The 22,537-nt window shown below is 41.2% G+C and overlaps 1 protein-coding gene across 1 annotated transcript in view; it reads right to left on the reverse strand.

The window, feature by feature from the left end:
* The window catches only part of PKD2 (polycystin 2, transient receptor potential cation channel), a 66,243-nt gene that overhangs the window by 30,174 nt on the left and 13,532 nt on the right, over positions 1–22,537 (reverse strand). The gene's annotated exons all lie outside the window — the stretch shown is intronic.

The following is a 22,537-nucleotide window of genomic DNA, read 5'->3' on the forward strand; positions in this document are numbered from 1 at the left end:
CCCAGTTCTCTGGCTTATAAAAAAAATAAATTAACATTGGCTTACGTGAAACAGAATTGGCTTACTACTGAATATCAGATTAAGATCAGGCGTCTCTGATCTTGATGCTTGGGACTTCCAATATGCCCTTCAACTTCACTTCCACCACCTCCCAGAACACTCTCCACACCAGTGAGTCTGATGCCCCCAGCAGAGGTCACCTGGAGCTTCTCATCCTCCTGCTGTGGGCTGCTGCTCACTCTCTCCACAATAGGATGGGTAGGCCATTCTCACTTTATTCTCAGATCAATTCTCCATTCTTCTCTGTGCCTCACAGCTGACCCCTACAGACTGCGCCACTGGCTTCCCCTGCATTCAGTCAACAGGAGGCAGGACAGGGGATCTAGGGGCCCAGGAGTCGGGTTTCCCCCTCTGCTCTCTCCCTCACTACCTGGATGCAGTTTGGCAGGACCCTCTAACTGTGGCCACAGCTGCTGGGGGCATCTCTTCTCCAGTCACACTGGCCTCACGCCATGCCACTCCCTCTCCTGTCCCTTCAGGCCTGCAAGTGGGAATCCTTCCCAGCACCTCATGTCCCCTTGCTGACTCTTGTAACCTTGCCACACCTCTGTAAACAGCCCCTCTATTAAACTTTCTTTAATTACCACTTGCATCTCCCATCTCTTTCCTTCTGGGATGCTGACTAACACAGACACATCTGCCTCCCACCCACCCACCAGATCTTGTATGGTACACTCTAAACTCAAACCACAGCTCTGCCACGCAGACTTGCCAATCTTACCAGCCCATTCTGAATAGTCTTGGAGAAAGATGGGGAGATCATAGTCTGAGTAGGTCACAGGAGATTATTAGGATTTGAATTTGATCTGTACAAATCAGGTCTGTGACCTGTATAAGTTGCTTGTAACCTGTACAAGTAGCTTAAACTTTCTAAGCCTCAGTTTCCTCTTCTATAAGATGGAGATAATGAGTTATTTCATGGGAGTTTTGGGTACTTAAAAAAAAATTACTAAAATTTATCCAATATAATGGTTGATACTTCAGAGTCTAGTAATGGTGACTCTTCCTCCCTAACCAAACTGCTACAACAAATCTATTCAAAATCTCAACACTTTAATGAGTGCTGTCTTGTGCTGAACTCTAATACAGGTATAATACACTATAATACCTAACCATGCCTATATACTTCAAGAAGGAGGAAATACTTCTTTTTATGTTTCTTTTGATCACAGAGGTTTTATACATCTTTTGACCATAGTTCTCAACACTCAGGACGTGATGAATACTTAGTTGATTCTGTAACAATCTTTGGGACAGCATAAAATGCATTTTAAAACCTCATAGTAGACGATGGCAGAGAAACAGGATGGGGAGACTGCTTTCTCCCCCACAAATTAATCAAAACAACATTTAAACGCTGGGTAAATTCCACAAAACAACTTCTGAATGCCAGCAGAGGACATCAGGCACCCAGAAAACCAGCCCTTTGTCTTCGAAAGGAGGTAGGAAAAAATATAAAAGACAAAAAAAGAGACAAAAGAGGTAGGGACAGAGCTCCATCCCAGGAAGGGAGTCTTAAAAAGAGAGAAGTTTCCAAACACCAGGAAACACTCTCACTGCCGAGTCTGTGGTGAGCCTTGGAAGCACAGAGGGCAACATAACAGGGAGGAAAATAAATAAATAATTAAAACCCACAGATTATGAGCCCAACAGTAACTCCCTCAGTGGAGAAGCAGCGCAGACGCATTTGCCACTAGCAAGTTGGGGCTGGGCAGGGAGGCAAGGGCTTCATTGCTTAGAATAAGGCCTGAATGCCCTGAGGGCAATCTGAGTGAACTAACTTGGGCTAGCAAACCAGACTGTGGGATAGCTACCATGCAAAAAGCCATAAAACACCGCCAGGCCCATGCACAGAACAAAGGACTGAACAGAACTAGCCGGCTGCAGACCATCCCCCTCCAGTTACAGGCAGCCAGAGCCGGAATGGGGCAATCGCAGCCCCAGAGAGACATTATCTACCAAACTGCAAGCAGGCTTCTTTGCTAACTAAGAATTCTTAGGGTTCTGGACAGTCAACACCCGCCTGAGAAGGTGCACCGGTTGTACACCCAGAAAACCAAGCGGCAGGGATGGGGGAGGCGATAAGTTGGAGCAACCGCACTCACCAAACACCTCATCACCTGAGCTGCTTGGACCTGGGAAGGGCCCAAAATGCAGGCCCAACCGAGTCTGCGCCTCTGAGGACTACCTGAGTGCCTGAACCTGAGCGGCTTAGACCTGGGAGGTGCATGCAGCCCAAGGCTGGCCTCGGACGGTTCCTGGCGGAGCAACCTAGAGCCTGAGCAGTGTGAGCAGGAAGGGCACACCCATCGTGAGCAGGGGCAGGCCCAGTGTGGCTGAGACACTGCGAGCACAGGCCAGTGTTATTTGTTTGCAGCGTCCCTCCCTCCCCGCAGTGCAACTGAACAAGTGAGCCTAAAAAACGTGTCCACCACCGCCCCCTTTGTGTCAGGGAGGAAATCAGACACTGAAGAGACCAGCAAACAGAAGAAGCTAAAACGGAGGGAACCGCCTTGGAAGGGACAGGTGCAACAGATTAAAACCCTGTCGTTAGTACCGACTACATAGGAAGGGGCCTATAGATCTCGAGAAATATAAGCTGGACCAAGGAACTATTCGAAAATGAACTGACCCCACAATACCCATAACAACACCAGAGAAAGTCCTAGATATATTTTTACTATTTTTATGATCATTCTTTTTTTAAAATATTTTTAATTTTTAAGTATATTACTCCTTTAATTTTCATGTTTATAACCTACTGTTACTTAGCAAAAAAAAAGACCCTATTTTTTTAAAGCAAACTTCATATATATATTTTTAATAATTTTTGTGACTTTTTTTCCTCTCCTTTTTTTCTTCTTTTCTTTAATATTGCATTTTTAAAATTCCAAAGTCTACTCTAGATTTTTAATCTTTGCTTTTTGATATTTGTTATCAATTTTGTACCTTTAAGAACCCAATCTTCAGTACCCATTTTTACTTGGGAGCAAGATTACTGGCTTGACTGCTCTCTCCTCCTTTGGACTCTCCTTTTTCTCCACCAGGTCGCCTCTGTCTCCTCCCTACCCCCTCTCTTCTCTACCCAACTCTGTGAATCTCTGTGTATTCCAGATGGTGGAGAACACTTAGGGAACTGATTACTGGCTGGATCTGTCTCTCTCCCTTTGATTCCCCCTTTTATCCTCCTGGCCACCTCTGTCTCCTTCCTCCCTCTTCTCTTCTCTGTATAACCCCATGAACATCTCTGAGTGGTCCAGCTGTGGAGTGCACATAAGGAAATGATTACTGGCTAGCTTGCTCTCTCCTCTACTGATTCCACCTCATCTCATTTGGGTCACTTCTAACTCCCTCCTCCTTCTTCTCTTCTCCATGTAACTCTGTGAACCTCTCTGGATGTCCCTCACTGTGGAGAAACTTTTCATCTTTAACCTAGATGTTTTATCAACGGTGCTGTATAGATGGATAAGTCTTGAGACTACTGTAAAAATAAGACTGAAAACCAGAAGAAGGAAGCTTAAATTCAAACCCTGAGAACACCAGAGAACTTCTGACTCCAGGGAACATTAATTGACAGGAGCTCATCAAACACCTCCATACACTGAAACCAAGCATCACCCAAGGGCCAACAAGTTCCAGAGCAAGATATACCACATAAATTCTCCAGCAACACAGGAACACAGCCCTGAGATCCAATATACAGGCTGCCCAAAGTTACTCCAAAGCCACTGACATCTCATAACTCATTATTGGACACTTCATTGCATTCCAGAGAGAAGAAATCCAGCTCCACCCACCAGAACACTGACACAAGCTTCCCTAACCAAGAAACCTTGACAAGCCACCCATACAACCCCACCTACAGCGAGGAAACTCCACAATAAAGAGAACTCCACAAGCTGCCAGAATACAGAAAGGCCACCCCAAACTCAGCAATATAAACAGGATGAAGAGACAGAGGAATAACCAGCAGGTAAAGGAACAGGATAAATGCCCACCAAACCAAACAAAAGAGGAACAGATAGGGAATCTACCTGATAAAGAATTCCGAATAATGATAGTGAAAATGATCCAAAATCTTGAAATCAAAATGGAATCACACATAAATAGCCTGGAGACAAGGATTGACACGATGCAAGAAAGGTTTAACAAGGATCTGAAAGTAAAGTGAAAGTGAAGTCGTTCAGTCGTGTCTGATTCTTTGCAACCCAGTGGACTGTAGCCTGCCAGGCTCCTCTGTCAATGGGATTTTCTAGGCAAGAGTACTGGAGTGGGTTGCCATTTCCTTCTCCAGAGGATCTTCCCAACCCAGGGATCGAACTCAAGTCTCCTGCATTGTAAGCAAGACACTTTACCCTCTGAGCCACCAGGGAAAAGAGTAAATATATAATGAATAATGCAATAAATGAGATAAAAAACACTCTGGAGGCAACAAATAGTAGAATAACAGAGGCAGAAGATAGGATTTATAAAGTAGAAGATAGAATGGTAGAAATAAATGAATCAGAGAGGAAAAAAGAAAAACAAATTAAAAGAAATGAAGACAATCTTAGAGACCTCCAGGACAGTGTTAAACGCCCCAACATTCGAATCATAGGAGAAGACAAAAAGAAAAGACCATGAGAAAACACTTGAGGAGATAATAGTTCCCTAAAATGGAGAAGGAAATAATCACCCAAGTCCAAGAAACCCAGAGAGTCCCAAACAGGATAAACCCAAGATGAAACACCCCAAGACACATATTAATCAAATTAACAAAGATCAAACACAAAGAACAAATATTAAAAGCAGCACGGGAAAAACAACAAATAACACACAAGGGGATTCCCATAAGGATAACAGCTGATCTTTCAATAGAAACTCTTCAGGCCAGGAGGGAATGGCAAGACATACTTAAAGTGATGAAAGAATATAACCTACAGCCCAGATTACTGTACCCAGCAAGGATCTCATTCAAATATGAAGGAGAAATCAGAAGCTTTACAGACAAGCAAAAGCTGAGAGAATTCAGCCCCACCAAACCAGTTCTCCAACAAATGCTAAAGGATATTCTCTAGACAGGAAACACAAAAAGGGTGTATAAACTTGAACCCAAAACAATAAAGTAAATGGCAATGGGATCATACTTATCAATAATTACCTTAAACGTAAATGGGTTGAATGCCCCAACCAAAAGACAAAGACTGGCTGAATGGATACAAAAACAAGACCCCTATATATGTTGTCTGCAAGAGACCCACCTCAAAACAGGGGACACATACAGACTGAAAGTGAAGGGCTGGAAAAAGATATCTCATGCAAATAGAGACCAAAAAAAAAAAAGAAAGCAAGAGTAGCAATATTCATATCAGATAAAACAGACTTTAAAACAACGGCTGTGAAAAGAGACAAAGAAGGATACTACATAATGATCAAAGGATCAATCCAAGAAGAAGCTATAACAATTATAAATATATATGCACACAACATAGGAGCACTGCAATATGTAAGACAAATGCTAACAAGTATGAAAGGGGAAATTAACAATAACACAATAATAGTGGGAGACTTTAATACCCAACTCACACCTATGGACAGATCAACTAAACAGAAAATTAACAAGGAAACACAAACTTTAAATGATACAATAGACCAGTTAGACCTAATTGATATCTATAGGCATTTCACCCCAAAACAATGAATTTCACCTTTTTCTCAAGTGCTCCTGGAACCTTCTCCAGGATAGATCACATCCTGGGCCATAAATCTAGCCTTGTAAATTCAAAAAAATTGAAATCATTCCAAGCATCTTTTCTGACCACAATGCAGTAAGATTAGATCTCAATTACAGGAGAAAAACTATTAAAAATTCCAACGTATGGAGGCTGAACAACACATTGCTGAAAAACCAACAAGTCACAGAAGAAATAAAAAAAGAAATCAAAATATGCATAGAAATGAATGAAAATTAAAACACAACAACCCAAAACCTGTGGGACACTGTAAAAGCAGTGCTAAGGGGAAAGTTCATAGCAATACAGGCATACCTCAAGAAACAATAAAAAAGTCAAATAAATAACCTAACTCTACACCTAAAGCAACTAGAAAAGGAAGAAATGGAGAACCCCAGAGTTAGTAGAAGGAAAGAAATCTTAAAAATTAGGGCAGAAATAAATGCAAAAGAAACAAAAGAGACCATAGCAAAAATCAACAAAGCCAAAAGCTGGTTCTTTGAAAGGATAAATAAAATTGAAAAACCGTTAGCCAGACTCATCAAGAAACAAAGGGAGAAAAATCAAATCAATAAAATTAGAAATGAAAATGGAGAGATCACAACAGACAACACAGAAATACAAAGGATCATAAGAGACTACTATCAGCAATTATATGCCAATAAAATGGACAATGTGGAAGAAATAGACAAATTCTTAGAAAAGTACAACTTTCTAAAACTGAACCAGGAAGAAATAGAAAATCTTAACAGACCCATCACAAGCACGGAAATTGAAACAGTAATGAGAAATCTTCCAGCAAACAAAAGCCCAGGTCCAGATGGCTTCACAGCTGAATTCTACCAAAAATTTAGAGAAGAGCCAACACCTATCCTACTCAAACTCTTCCAGAAAATGCAGAGGAAGGTAAACTTCCAAACTCATTCTATGAGGCCACCATCACTCTAATACCAAAACCTGACAAAGATGCCACAAAAAAAGAAAACTACAGCCCAATATGACTGATGAACATAGATGCAAAAATCCTTAACAAAATTCTAGCAGTCAGAATCCAGCAACACATTAAAAAGATCATACACCATGACCAAGTGGGCTTTATCCCAGGGATGCAAGGATTCTTCAATATCCACAAATCAATCAGTATAATACACTACATTAACAAATTGAAAAATAAAAGCCATATGATTATTTCAATAGATGCAGAGAAAGCCTTTGACAAAATTCAACATCCATTTATGATAAAAACTCTCCAGAAAGCAGGAATAGAAGGAACATACCTCAACATAATAAAAGCTATATATGACAAACCCACAGCAAACATTATCCTCAATGGTGAAAAACTGAAAGCATTTCCCCTAAAGTCAGGAACAAGACAAGGGTGCCCACTTTCACCACTACTGTTCAACATAGTTCTGGAAGTTTTGGCCACAGCAATCAGAGCAGAAAAAGAAATAAAAGGAATCCAAACTGGAAAAGAAGAAGTAAAACTCTCACTGTTTGCAGATGACATGATCCTCTACCTAGAAAACCCTAAAGACTCCACTAGAAAATTACTAGAGCTAATCAATGAATACAGTAATGTTGCAGAATATAAAATCAACACACAGAAATCCCCTGGATTCCTATACACTAATAATAAGAAAATAGAAGAGAAATTAAGGAAACAATTCCATTCACCATTGCAACGAAAAGAATAAAATACTTAGGAATATATCTACCTAAAGAAACTAAAGACTTATATATAGAAAACTATAAAACACTGGTGAAAGAAATCAAAGAGGACACTAATAGATGGAGAAATATACCATGTTCATGGATCGGAAGAATCAATATAGTGAAAATCAGTATACTACCCAAAGCAATCTATAGATTCAATACAATCCCTATCAAGCTACCAATGGTATTTTTCACAGAGCTAGAACAAATAATTTCACAATTTGTATGGAAATACAAAAAACCTCGAATAGCCAAAGCAATCTTGAGAAAGAAGAATGGAACTGGAGGAATCATCCTGCCTGACTTCAGGCTCTACTACAAAGCCACAGTCATCAAGACAGTATGGTACTGGCACAAAGACAGAAATATAGATCAATGAAACAAAATAGAAAGCCCAGAGATAAATCCACGCACCTATGGATACCTTATCTTCAACAAAGGAGGCAAGAATATACAATGGAGAAAAGACAATCTCTTTAACAAGTGGTGCTGGGAAAACTGGTCAACCAATGTAATAGAATGAAACTAGAACACTTTCTAACACCACACACAAAAATAAACTCAAAATGGATTAAAGATCTAAACGTAAGACCAGAAACTATAAAACTCCTAGAGGAGAACATAGGCAAAACACTCTCCGACATAAATCACAGCAGGATCCTCTATGACTCACCTCCCAGAATATTGGAAATAAAAGCAAAAATAAACAAATGGGACCTAATTAAAATTAAAAGCTTCTGCACAACAAAGGAAACTATAAGCAAGGTGAAAAGACAGCCTTCAGAATGGGAGAAAATAATAGCAAATGAAGCAACAGACAAACAACTAATCTCAAAAATATACAAGCAACTTATGCAGCTCAATTCCAGAAAAATAAACGACCCAATCAAAAAATGGGCCAAAGAACTATATAGACATTTCTCCAAAGAAGACATACAGATGGCTAACAAACACATGAAAAGATGCTCAACATTACTCATTATCAGAGAAATGCAAATCAAAACCACAACGAGGTACCATTTCATGCCAGTCAGAATGGCTGTGATCCAAAAGTCTACAAGCAATAAATGCTGGAGAGGGTGTGGAGAAAAGGGAACCCTCTTACACTGTCGGTGGGAATGCAAACTAGTACAGCCACTATGGAGAACAGTGTGGAGATTCCTTGAAAAACTGGAAATAGAACTGCCTTATGACCCAGCAATCCCACTGCTTGGCAGACACACCGAGGAAACCAGAACTGAAAGAGACAACGTGTACCCCAATGTTCATCACAGCACTGTTTACAATAGCCAGGACATGGAAGCAACTTAGATGCCCATTAGCAGATGAATGGATAAGAAAGCTGTGGTACATATACACAGTAGAGTATTACTCAGCCATTAAAAAGAATACATTTGAATCAGTTCTAATGAGGTGGATGAAACTGGAGCCTATTAAACAGAGTGAAGTAAGCCAGAAAGAAAAACACCAATACAGTATACTAACACATATATATGGAATTTAGAAAGATGGTAACGATAACCCTGTATGTGAGACAGCAAAAGAGACACAGATGTATAGAACAGTCTTTTGGACTCCGTGGGAGAGGGAGAGGGTGGGATGATTTGGGAGAATGGCACTGAAATATCATATATGATATTATATATATGAAATGAATAATATATGAAATGAATGTATAATATCATATATGAAATGAATCACCAGTCCAGGTTTGATGCATGATACTGGATGCTTGGGTCTGGTGCACTGGGAAGACCCAGAGGGATGGTATGAGGAGGGAGGAGGGAGGGGGGTTCAGGATGGGGAACACGTGTATACCTGTGGTGGATTCATGCTGATGTATGACAAAACCAATACAATATTGTAAAGTAATTAACCTCCAATTAAAATAAATAAATTTTATATTAGAAAAAAAAAACAACCTCATAGTAAGTGATTTGGGGTTTAAATGGTATTTAGTAAAATCTTTCCCTCACCTAGTCCCCTTTCCCACCCAAGCATACCAAAGAACTAAAGGAGGAGTGGATAATAGTGAACCAAACATGAATGAGGCTGCAAGTCCAACTCGAGCAGTCAGTGGAGCAATAAACACAGACAACCACACTGCCCGTGTGCTATATCAAGAAGGGTAGGGACATCTTCCAGTCCCTTCCCTTAGTCTCCCTCCATGTCATCCTATGACCCACTAATTAGGACAAGAATACTCCTCTTTCAGTGTTACACGGCTTGCCACCTCTTAAAACGACATTGGACCAGAGTTACAGGTTTGGACTTTTAATACACTCACATTGATGGGACAAGATGTTGTACATGAAGATGAGCAACATGTGATCTCTGTCCTCAAGAAGAGGAGCTCATGGTGTCCCCACACAGGGGTGAACAAACAACAATGTACTCTACAAAGGCCTTCAGATCCAAAGCAGATACCACACTCAGGAGGAGGTGTGAAGACTCCCCAGAGTCAACTAAATAATTATTAAATTGATTTTTCAGTTAACTTGAAATCACAATTTGCTTTCGATTGGCTGGTTAATGTGGAGCATGCTTAAATTTTTTACCAGTGGGTTTTTGCTTGTTGAAAAAGAATTATGACAAACTATTTAAATGCTTTTATTTATAAATATCATATATATATGTATATATCATATATATATACACACACATAAATGGATATGTATATATTTTAGCCACTGATTTCTAAATGTATCTCCTTTATTAGCCTCTATTTTTAGTAGACTGCTTTTGACATTCTCAGGACCTGTATGGAATCTAGTAACTTCACTAAAGGGAAGTGATACAGACTCTTGGCTATGCAGCGCCACCTGCTGGACATCCAGAGGCACAAGGCCACCTAGCATTGAAGGGGATGATGATTCTAACACCTTCAATCAGCAAACAGGAACTCAGCCCCTCCCTTGTGCCAGGCAGTGGGCTGGTCCAAGGGATATCTTCAAGTGACAGCTCCACACACTCCAGGGGTCAGCTGCACCATAAGCCTACCTCAGTTCAGTTCAGTTCAGTTGCTCAGTCGTGTCTGACTCTTTGCAACCCAATGAATCACAGCACACCAGGCCTCCTTGTCCGTCAACAACTCCCAGAGTTCACTCGGACTCACGTCCATCGAGTTGGTGATGCCATCCAGCTATCTCATCCTCTGTCGTCCCCTTCTCCTGCCCCCAATCCCTCCCAGCATCAGAGTATTTTCCAATGAGTCAACTCTTTGCATGAGGTGGTCAAAGTATTGGAGTTTCAGCTTTAGCATCAGTCCTTCCGAAGAACACCCAGGACTGATCTCCTTTAGGATGGACTGGTTGGATCTCCTTGCAGTCCAAGGGACTCTCAAGAGTCTTCTCCAACACCACAGTTCAAAAGCATCAATTCTTCAGCACTCAGCTTTCTTCACAGTCCAACTTTCACACCCATACATGAGTACTGGAAAAACCATAGCCTTGACTATGACTAGACGGACTTTTGTTGTCAAAGTAATGTCTCTGCTTTTTAATATGCTATTTAGGTTGGTCATAACTTTCCTTCCAAGGAGTAAGTGTCTTTTAATTTCATGACTGCAATTACCATCTGTAGTGATTTTGGAGCCCCAAAATAAAGTCAGACACTGCTTCCACTGTTTCCCCATCTATTTCCCATGAAGTAGATAGGACCAGATGCCATGATCTTTATTTTCTGAATGGTGAGCTTTAAGCCAACCTTATCACTCTCCTCTTTCACATTCATCAAGAGGCTTTTTAGTTCCTCTTCACTTTCTGCCATAAGGGTGGTGTCATCTGCATATCTGAGAGTATTGATATTTCTCCTGGCAATCTTGATTCCAGCTTGTGCTTCTTGCAGCCCAGCGTTTTTCATGATGTACTTTGCATATAAGTTAAATAAGCAGGGTGACAATATACACCCCTGATGTGCTCCTTTTCCTATTTGGAACCAGTCTGTTGTTCCATGTCCAGTTAAACTGTTGCTTCCTGACCTGCATATAGGTTTCTCAAGAGGCAGGTCAGGTGGTCTGGTATTCCCATCTCTTTCAGAATTTTCCAGTTTATTGTGATCCACACAGCTTTGGCATAGTCAATAAAGCAGAAATAGATGTTTTTTCTGGAATTCTCTTGCTTTTTCCATGATCCAGCAGATGTTGGCAATTAGATCTCTGGTTCCTTTGCCTTTTCTAAATCCAGCTTGAACATCTGGAAGTTCACGGTTCACGTATTGCTGAAGCGTGGCTTGGAGAACTTTGAGCATTACTTTACTAGTGTGTGAGATGAGTGCAACTGTGTGGCAGTTTGAGCATTCTTTGACATTGCCTTTCTTTGGGATTGGAATGAAAACTGACCTTTTCCAGTCCTGTGGCCACTGCTGAGTTTTCCAAATTTGTTGGCATATTGAGTGCAACACTTTCACAGCATCATCTTTCAGGATTTGAAATAGCTCCACTGGAATTCCATCACCTCCACTAGCTTTGTTCGTAGTGATGCTTCCTGAGGCCCAATTGACTTCACATTCCAGGATGTCTGGCTCTAGGTGAGTGATCACTCCATCATGATTATCTGGGTCGTGAAGATCTTTTTTGAACAGTTCTTCTGTGTATTCTTGCCACCTCTTCTTAATAGCTTCTGCTTCTGTTAGGTCCATACCATTTCTGTCCTTTATCGAGCCCATCTTCACATGAAATGTTCCCTTGGTATCTCTTCAATTTTCTTGAAGAGATCTGTAGTCCTTCCTATTCTGTTGGTTTCCTCTATTTCTTTGCACTGATTGCTTAGGAAGGCTTTCTTATCTCTCCTTGCTATTGTTTGGAACTCTGCATTCAGATGCTTATATCTTTCCTTTTCTCCTTTGCTTTTTGCTTCTCTTCTTTTCACAGCTATTTGTAAGGCTTCCCCAGACACCCATTTTGCTTTTTTGTATTTCTTTTCCATGGGGATGGTCTTGATCCCTGTCTCCTGTACAATGTCATGAATCTTCGTCCATAGTTCATCAGGCACTCTATCTATCAGATTTAGTCCCTTAAACCTATTTCTCTCTTCCACTGTATAATCATAAGGGATTTGATTTAGGTCATACCAGAATATAATCAATCTGATTTCGGTGTTGACCATCTGGTGATGTCCATGTGTAGAGTCTTCTCTTGTGTTGTTGGAAGAGGGTGTTTGCTATGGCCAGTGCATGAATCAAGGCAAACTGGAAGTGGTCAAACAAGAGATGGCAAGAGTGAACGTCAACGTTTTAGGCATCAGCGAACTAAAATGGACTTGAATGGGTGAATTTAACTCAGATGACCATTATATCTACTCCTGTGGGCAAGAATCCCTTAAAAGAAATGGAGTAGCCATCACAGTCAACAAAAGAGTCTGAAATGCAGTACTTGGATGCAATCTCACAAAATACAGAATGATCTCTGTTCGTTTCCAAGGCAAAACATTCAATATCACAGTAATCCAAGTCTATGCCTCAACCAGTAACGCTGAAGAAGCGGAAGTTGAAAGGTTCTATGAAGACCTATAAGACCTTCTAGAATTAACACCCAAAAAAGATGTCCTTTTCATTATAGGGACTGGAATGCAAAAGTAGGAAGTCAAGAAACACCTGGGGTAACAGGCAAATGTGGCCTTGGAGTACAGAATGAAGCAGGGCAAAGGCTAATAGAGTACTGCCAAGAGAATGCACTGGTCATAGCAAACACCCTCTTCCAACAACACAAGAGAAGACTCTACACATGGACATCACCAGATAGTCAGTACCAAAGTCAGACTGATTCTATCCATTGAAGCCAAAGATGGAGAAGCTCTATATAGTTAGCAAAAACAAGACCGGGAGGTGACTGTGGCTCAGATCATGAACTCCTTATTGCCAAATTCAGACTTAAATTGAAGAAAGTATGGAAAAGCACTAAACCGTCCAGGTATGACCTAAATCAAATCCCTTATGATTATACAGTGGAAGAGAGAAATAGACTTAAGGGACTAGATCTGATAGATAGAGTGCCTGATGAACTATGGATGGAGGTCATGACATTGTACAGGAGACAGGGATCAAGACCATCCCCATGGAAAAGAAATGTAAAAAAGCAAAATGGGTGTCTGGGGAGGCCTTACAAATAGCTGTGAAAAGAAGAGAAGCAGAAAGCAAAGGAGAAAAGGAAAGATAGACCTATTTGAATGCAGAGTTTCAAACAGAAGTGAGGAGAGATAATAAAGCCTTCCTCTGTGATCAGTGCAAAGAAACAGAGAAAATCAATAGAATGGGAAAGACTACCAAGGGAACATTGGATGAAAAGATGGGCTCAACAAAGAACAGAAATGGTATGGACCTAACAGAAGCAGAAGCTATTAAGAAGAGGTGGCAAGAATACACAGAAGAACTGTTCAAAAAAGATCTTCACGACCCAGATAATCATGATGGAGTGATCACTCACCTAGAGCCAGACATCCTGGAATGTGAAGTCAATTGGGCCTCAGGAAGCATCACTACGAACAAAGCTAGTGGAGGTGATGGAATTCCAGTGGAGCTATTTCAAATCCTGAAAGATGATGCTGTGAAAGTGCTGCACTCAATATGCCAACAAATTTGGAAAACTCAGCAGTGGCCACAGGACTGGAAAAGGTCAGTTTTCATTCCAATCCCAAAGAAAGGCAATCCCAAAGAATGCTCAAACTGCCACACAGCTGCACTCATCTCACACACTAGTAAAGTAATGCTCAAAGTTCTCCAAGCCACGCTTCAGCAATACGTGAACCGTGAACTTCCAGATGTTCAAGCTGGATTTAGAAAAGGTAGAGGAACCAGAGATCAAATTGTCAACATCCGCTGGATCATGAAAAAGACAAGAGAGTTCCAGAAAAACATCTATTTCTGCTTTATTGACTATGCCAAAGCCTTTGACTGTGTGGATCTCAATAAACTGTGGAAAATTCTGAAAGAGATGGGAATACCAGACCACCTGACCTGCCTCTTGAGAAATCTGTATGCAGGTCAGGAAGCAACAGTTAGAACTGGACATGGAACAACAGACTGTTTCCAAATAGGAAAAGGAGCACGTCAGGGGTGTATATTGTCACCCTGCTTATTTAACATGTGCAAAGTACATCATGAGAAACGCTGGGCTGCAAGAAGCACAAGCTGGAATCAAGATTGCCAGGAGAAATATCAATACTCTCAGATATGCAGATGACACCACCCTAATGGCAGAAAGTGGAGAGGAACTAAAAAGCCTCTTGATGAATGTGAAAGAGGAGAGTGAAAAAGTTGGCTTAAAGCTCAAGATTCAGAAAATAAAGATCATGGCATCCAGTCCCATCACTTCATGGCAAATAGATGGAGAAACAGTGGAAACAGTGTCAGACTTTATTTCTGGGCTCCATAATCACTGCACATAGTGACTGCTGCCATGAAATTAAAAGACGCTTACTCCTTGGAAGAAAATTATGATCAACCTAGACAGCATATTAAAAAGAAGAGACATTATCTTGACAACAAAGTTTCATCTAGTCAAAGCTATGGTTTTTCCAGTGGTCATGTATGAATGTAAGAGGTGGGCTATAAAGAAAGCTGAGTGTTGAAGAATTGATGCTTTTGAACTGTGGTGTTGGAGAAGACTCTTGAGAGTCCCTTGGACTGCAAGGAGATCCATCCAGTCCATTCTAAAGGAGATCAGTCCTGGGTGTTCACTGGGAGGACTGATGTTGAAGCTGAAACTCCAATACTTTGGGTACCTGATGCAAAGAGCTGACTCATTTGAAAAGACCCCACCGCTGGGAAAGATTAAAGGCAGGAGGAGAAGGGGACAACAGAGGATGAGATGGTTGGATGGCATCACTGACTCAATTGATATGAGTTTGAGTAAACTCTGGGAGTTGGTGATGGACAGCGAGGCCTGGCGTGCTGCAGTCCATGGGGTCACATTGCGTCAGACACGACTGAGCGACTGAACTGAACTGAACAGAAAGTACCAGATATTCAAAAGGAATAGAAAGTTGGAAAAATAAGCAAAGACCATACAGTGAAATATATTACATAAAGATTCAGACTCTATCTGAAAGGTGGGTGAATGCTCAATGGTTGAATGACCTGGTTTAATCTGGGTCAGAGACGGAAGTCTGGAGGCAGTACGTGGGAGCTGAAAGTCCAGACATCGGGTGCTGTCCAGTATGTGGTCCAATGGTGTTCAAGGCCATCTTCTTAAAATTTTAATTTAAATATATCTTATCAGCCGCCCACTCAAAACCCTGGTTTCCCCTTGCCAAAGCCCACTGGACCTGCAGGGCCTGACCTTTGACCACCTTTCCATACTCATCTATGGCACTCTCTCCAGTCACTGCACTCAGCTTTCAGAATGTTCTGAATCCTATCCTGCCTCATACTAATCACTCTTGCTGTCCCTTCTTTAACTGACTGGCTCCTATTCTTGCTTCGGGTCTGAGAGGCCTTCCTTGCAGGGAAACCCTCTTCCCAATTGTCTCTCTTATCACTTACTAACACCTCTAAAGCTAGGGCTAATTTTTTAAAAATTATATTACTCAACAGTCCATTGAATCAACAAATGAATAAACCAGGAAAGAGATGATTAAGGTTAAGAAGGATAACAGCAATGTATGAAGAAAGAGATTTGAAAAGCACCATAGAGGAAGAGTTATGTGGAACAATCTCACGAGAAGAGTGAGGGAAAGCATCTAGGATGATGCCCATGTTTGAGCATTATTAATCCAATTAGATTAATATTAAGTAATCTAATTAATCTAGTTAGAGAATGTGAGCGAAGGGCAGGATAATGAGTGCAGGTTGAGGAATGTTAAGGATGAGATGGCTGTGAGACGCAGCAGGGGAGGCTCTAGCGACAGTTGGCATGAGGTCCGCAGTTCACGCGAGAGGCTGAGAGGGACTTGGGAGCAGCAGTGCACAGGACCACTTGAAGCTGTGGAAAAGATCCCCTAAAGAGAAAGCCAGAGACTCAGCCGCAGAAAATCCTCTGTCTAGACACATTCTGGGAAGAAAAAAATAAAGAAAATGAATAGAGCAAGGAGGAATACAGAAAGAGACAGAGTCACAGAAGCCAAAGAGGGAAGTTTCTAAAGTACCAAATGCCACGGGACCATGTGAGAGAAAGGCTAAAAAGCAGCCCCTGAAATTCGGCAATTAAGAGGTCCCTGGTGACTTGGGTGAGGGCCTTTCAGAAGCCCGAGTGAGGCTGTGGAAAAAGTTAGTAAAATTTAGTCACTAAAAAGTTAGTGAAGTAAAGTTAGTAAAACTCCCAAATATTTTAATCCAGTTTTGGTTAATATTCAAAGGAACTTGTAAGTAACAAGTTGTGATGGAAATCTCTGAGGGACAGAGGTTGTTAATGCAAGTGCTTTAGTGAATGCCTGTATTAAGTAGTGTAACTTTAAAAAAAAGAGAGAGAGAGAGAAGGATATGTGATATTTACAAAGAAGTTACCACGAAGAAATAAACGAAAGCTATGCACGTAAAGGCCATGCTTAAAGTAATATTTATATGTGGATATATATTTCTTGCTGTTATAGCTTTTGTCTAGTTTACCAAAAAGGACAAACAGCTTTCCAGCCACAGTGGGTCTTCAGTAGTTACACAGACTGGAGCCTGCGAACTTAAAACTGCACATGCCCTCCATGGGGAGCTGAATGTTTGTCACCAGAAATGGAATTAGCTCCCGCCACTGTGATGATTAACCCACTGCCTTCCACTTCACTGACCAGGTTGTCAACAATTAATCTGCATGGGTTCTCTTATGAATTAAGAAACCTATCTGTATACTATCATGCTTACAAGAATTTTACAAGTAAAATAAAACATTCATTCCCTTTTTAATTGACATATAATTAACAAATACTATAGTGTAAGTTTAAGGTGTACAATGTGCAGATTTGATACTATTTATTTCTCTTTTTAGAATATAAGGCAAGGTCTCCTTCTTTCGAAGATAAAGAAATGGAGGTTCCCAGGTTTCTTGTTAAAAGGGCCCTTCCTGCCCTAGGACATGCGTGTGTGCATGTCGTGTCCGACTCTTTGAGACCCTATGGGCTGTAGCCTGCCAGGCTCCTCTGTCCACGGGGAATTTTCAGGCAAGAATACTGGAGGGGACTGCCATGTCTTGCTCCAGGGGATCTTCCCAACCAAGGGATCAAACCCTTGGCTCTTATGTTTCCTGCATTGGCAGGCAGCTTCTTTACCAGCAGCGCCACCTGGGGAGCCCTAGGACATATACTGCATCGTGATTATGCTGTTTCTCTCTCCATTTCACTACTTGTTTAGCTGCCAGAGAGTGAAGATTGAAGACTTTCCCACGCTAATTGTTTATACTTTCTACTCTGTAAAATAGGTTTTATTTTCTATTCTGTAAAATATTTAGTGTAATCTTAGTGTTTTTCTTAGTGACTGATGGATAGTAAACATGTTAAAATGTTAATCCTTTGTCATATTTCTTGTAAGTATTCTTTACAACTGTTTTCTGCCTTTTAATTCTGTCTGTTCCTTTGAGATATAGAAATTATTAATTTCTATGATGTTGACTGAACTTCTTGTGTGGTTTCTATTATTATGTTTAAACACAGGAGATTTGAACAATTGGAAGGACTGATGCTAAAGTGAAGCTCCAATTCCTGGCCACCTTATGCAAAGAGCCAACTCATTGGAAAAGACCCTAATGCAAGGGAAGATTGAAGGCAAAAGGAGAAGGGGAGGCAGAGGATGAGTGATTAGATTGTATCATCGACTCAGTGGACATGAGCTTGAGTAAACTCTGGGAAATAATGAAAGATAGGGAAGCCTGGCAGGCCGCAATCCATTGGGTCACAAAGAGTCAGACACAACTTAGGGACTGAACAACAGCATATATATATATATATATATATATAAGTAAGTACTTTGATGATCAATTCATAGGAGTCTTAGGTTTCAAGTAAGAACAAAATCTAAATTACAGGGAAAGTAGGAATACTTGGTATTTCCATGGTATTCCTATCCTCTTGGTTAATCAGACTGATTTTAAAGCCATAGAGGTTAGAACCAACACTGCTAAGGTGGAAAATAAGCTCTTTATGGGCACTTAACTGCTCCAAATGAATGTTCAATCAATTAGAACCTACAGTTCTGTAGAACCTACTGATGAAAGAAGTCAGCTATTGTCAACAATCTTTGGGACAAATTTTGCTCTTATTTACTATAGCTCAGTTGGTAAAGAATCTGCCTGCAATGTAGGAGACCTGGGTTTAATTCCTGGGTTGGGAAGATCCCCTGGAGAAGGAAATGGCAATCCACTCCAGTATTCTTGCCTGGAAAATCCCACGGACAGAGGAGCCTGGCAGGCTACAGTGCATGGGGTTGCAAGAGTCGGACATGACTTTGCGACTAAACCACCACCACCATCACCACTATTATTAATATAATAAATGACAGACAGATCCTAGAACTTTTTGTGTATTACTCCTAATTGCCACTTTTAAAATAAGAATCTTTCAAAATATGTACTCTACGGATGAGAAAACGAAGGCTCAGAAAGGTTAAATAACTTGTTCAGGTTCACCTAGTGTATAAGTGGTGAGATTTGAACCTAGATCTCTGTGATGCCAAAGAATCACATTTCCTACTATTTAGGCTGCCTTCTCAAACCCTGGACTTCCCTGATGGCTCAGACATAAAGTGTCTGTCTACAATGTGAGAGACCTGGGTTCGATCCCTGGGTTGGGAAGATTCCCTGGAGAAGGAAATGGCAACGCACTCCAGTACTCTTGCCTTGAAAACCCCATGGACGGAGGAGGTTGGTGCAGGCTACTGTCCATTGTATCACGAAGAGTCGGGCACGACTGAGCGACTTCACCTACCTAGTCTCGAACCCTATCTACCTCATATAGAGGGCTTCTAATATGCAAGGCACAACGATAAGTACTTATCTTATTTATGCACAGAGTAATGAGATGGATATTATTAGTAGTCTTTTGATATTGATATTGCTGGTAAGATTTTAAAACTGGTAGTTAAAAAGATGATTTTGAACAAAAGGGAAAGGCTCTGCTTAGAGTAAATCATGCCTACTTATCCTTGCTGCTGCTGCTGCTAAGTCGCTTCAGTCGTGTCTGACTCTGTGCATCCCCGTAGACGGCAGCCCACCAGGCTCCCCCGTCCCTGGGATTCTCCAGGCAAGAACACTGGAGTGGGTTGCCATTTCCTTCTCCAATGCGTGAAAGTGAAAAGTGAAAGTGAAGTCACTCAGTCGTGTCTAACTCTCAGCGACCCCATGGACTGTAGCCTACCAGGCTCCTCCATCCATGGGATTTTCCAGGCAAGAGTACTGGAGTGGGGTGCTATTGCCTTCTCCCCACGGACTGCTAGGCCCCACCAAACTGCTCTCCAGATAAAATGTGTCTCTCAGGCATGTGCCCCACTAAAATCAATAACAGATTCCTCAGCTTGGCATCCAGGGCCTCCTCAGGGAAGCTACAGCTTACCTTTCCAACTATTACTCCACCCAGGGCCACCCCCACCCCCACCCATACCCCATAATCCTCCCACCCCTCCCATGTACACAAGGCATAGGACCTTGGCTCCCACAATCCCCTCTGCCTGGAATAACCCTAACCCCTTCCCTGTCCCCAATCCCTTCATCTGTGCCCCATTCTGCTGGGTCCTGTACAGTCCCTTCACATGGAGTCTTTCACAGAACACTCAAAATGTTGGCCAAATTGGGTGGAACTTAATCTAACCACCCTTTTCCATCATCATCTGACAGAAACAAACAGCTACATCTTGGGATGCCAACTAGAGTGCCAGCTCCTAAACTTGGCAGTAGGGACCATTTGTGTGGCCTGGCCTCTCTGCCTCTAATCTCTGAAATAAGAGCAATAGTTCTTGTCAGAGAAGCTGAGTGCCTGAGATGAGAGGCTTTGGAAACACACATTCTCAAGTACAAGGCCATTATTTTCAATTCCCCTTAGGCCCACGCCCCATTGACCAACTAATGCTAAGAACTTAAAGCTTGTTTCCAGCCAAATGCCTCTTCTTGTATCACAAATGCCCCAGTGTAGAGCTGTTGAGAGGGCTGCCCTGAGGACACTGGATAGCCTGCTGGCTTTTTATTTCCACAGAGTGTAGAGATTTCCATCTTGAGTGTGGCTATCAATTCATGGTTTCAAGAAGAGCCTGGAGTTTGAGGCCTGCTTGGTCAATAGCTGAGAGTCCAGCTCACAGATCAGAAGAACTGTGGAGTTCCTCAGGTAAGCATTTGAAAAAATCTTTACCTTATTTCATGAGCAGTTTGAGCTAGAAGATAATATAATTCAGTGAACTCTACCCAAAGAGCCTTGACTAATGGACTGATGTTCTTAGACCAAACCTTTTTGATTTATTAATTTACTAGGATAAGGACTTGGATAATATCAACTCTGTTGATGCTGTAAAGCTGAGAGGGCTAACTGATATATGAGATGGATGAATCTAGATCCAAGATAATTTCAACAGATTGGAATGAGCAGATCCTAATGAGCTGAAATTGAACAGAGCTGAAAGGGAAGGCCTTCATTACATTCCAGAAAAAATACTCAAATACTAGCTGGGGGACACAGTGCTTTATAGTTTGTGGTGAAGAGACTAAGGAATGATATATCCGAAGAGTCAGGATGGTAGGACTACTGCAGTGTAGTACTTGGATGAGAATGCCCATGGCCCCACTCTTTCATGGTGAGGCTCCTGCTGTATGTTCAAAGACTGCGATAAACTGGAGGGAATTTCTATCACGTGGGTTGTTTAAAAGCATGTCTCTAATCACATGATCAATAGTTAACAGAACTGGAAAGGTTTAACCTAGAGCAGACTTGGAAGAGAGCGAATGTTTGTCTCCAAACTTCTGATGGGCTGGAGGAGAGACAAGGAAAAAGTCCTTGGTATTAGGTGGGCTTGGAGAGTAGAGCTAAGAGAGGAAGTTAGATGAGGATGGACTTTGGCTTCGCATAAGGAAGAACTTTCCAACACAGCCATAGAAAAATGAAATGAACTATTTCAAAGGACTCAATTTCTTAATCTGGAACTCTTGGTCAGTCAGAGGCAAGGATGACTGACCTTTCGGGAAAGATGTTGCCAGGCAGAGGAGGGAATTTTACCATTCAGAGGAGGTTTGATCCATGACTGCCAAAATTCCCTCTTACCAGAGATTCTACAATATTCTGAAAATAAAACTTCAATGTAGAAAAAAGGTAGCTGATATAAGAAAAAAAATGTGATGAGTATGAAAAAGAACAAAAAGCATAAAAATTCTAAAATAAACAAGAAATGACAAGTCAGTTATACGACAAGGTTGTTCCCTGAAACTCTAGCTAGCTATTTAGTTTATTTATCCGGCCTAGTTCCCAAACCTTGTCAGTGTATCTGAAAACTCACTTCTCTGAGCCACAGCTGGAAGGCTCTGACCTAACAGTTCTGGGCATACTATAATTATAAAAAAAATTCTCTCAGTGATTCTGATGTTCAGGCAATTTGGGGGAACACTGGAATTTTAGACTTACTTATACAAATTTTTGTATTTTGCATAATATATACATATGAATATGTGTCATGTTGAAAAAAACAGTAATAATAATGATTCTAATCTATCTGTTGAAATTTAAGGCCACTATAGTTTAGTATTTGGAATGCACAGAAGGAAGTCAAGAGATACCTAAAGTAACAGGCAAGTTTGGCCTTGGAGTACAAAATGAAGCAGGGCAAAGGCTAACAGAGTTTTGCCAAGAGAACATACTGGTCATAGCAAACATCCTCTTCCAAAAACACAAGAGACAACTCTACACATGGAGCTTACCACACTGCCAATATCAAAATCAGGTTGCTTATATTCTTTGCAGTCGAAGATGGAGAAGCTCTATACAGTCAGCAAAAACAAGACTGGGAACAGACTGTAGCTCAGACATGAACTACTTAAATTAATTAAATTCACACTTAAATTGAAGAAAGTAGGGAAAACCATTAGGCCATTCAGGTATGACATAAGGGATTTGATCTGATAGAGTGCCTGAAGAACTATGGACGGAGGTTTATGACATTGT

The sequence above is a fragment of the Ovis canadensis genome, chromosome 6, assembly GCF_042477335.2.
Source record: "Ovis canadensis isolate MfBH-ARS-UI-01 breed Bighorn chromosome 6, ARS-UI_OviCan_v2, whole genome shotgun sequence".
NCBI classification, from domain to species: domain Eukaryota; kingdom Metazoa; phylum Chordata; class Mammalia; order Artiodactyla; family Bovidae; genus Ovis; species Ovis canadensis.